At 35.2% G+C, this 620-nt stretch overlaps 1 protein-coding gene across 3 annotated transcripts in view; it reads right to left on the reverse strand.

The window, feature by feature from the left end:
* The window catches only part of LOC106880368 (rho GTPase-activating protein 7), a 216,516-nt gene that overhangs the window by 57,664 nt on the left and 158,232 nt on the right, over positions 1-620 (reverse strand). The gene's annotated exons all lie outside the window — the stretch shown is intronic.

The following is a 620-nucleotide window of genomic DNA, read 5'->3' on the forward strand; positions in this document are numbered from 1 at the left end:
TATATATATATATATATATATATATATATATATACATGCATACACATATAAGATAAATAATCAAAGACATTACTACCCCATCTTTTTAGGGGTATGTAGGACTATATGATCTAATATGTCCCTTCTTTAAGGTGACAGGATATGCTTTTAGGAAGCATTTAGGAAGATTTAGCCACAATTTTTGCCAGGCCAAATAGTAATGTGGAGGTTCTCTTGCTGGCTTGGCCCCCTTCATGTACTGTAAATTAAGATGAAGAATCTTCTTTTTACTATCTGTCTACTGGGGCACATTTTTCAAGTTTAAAGTGAAATGCTTAGAAGAAATCAGTGATGGGCCGAGTTGGCAAAAATGATAATAATTTTTGGTTATAGTGTTAGCCAGTTGAGAGAAAGGCAGAAAATAATCATCAAATTGGTGAATTGGCCTGAAAGTTTGCAAAAGAGTGAACTCCATTAAAGACATTCAAGGGCCAGGTAGTAATGCTAAACATGACAATGCATTAAATATGCCACTCAAGAACAGGAACAAAACCGCCACTGCTTTTTCACTAGTTTCCATTTACTAATTTCACACACAAGTAAAAACAAGAAAGGTCTGTGTGTGTGTGTGTGAGAGGGGG

This window comes from Octopus bimaculoides, chromosome 13 (genome assembly GCF_001194135.2).
Source record: "Octopus bimaculoides isolate UCB-OBI-ISO-001 chromosome 13, ASM119413v2, whole genome shotgun sequence".
Lineage (NCBI taxonomy): Eukaryota > Metazoa > Mollusca > Cephalopoda > Octopoda > Octopodidae > Octopus > Octopus bimaculoides.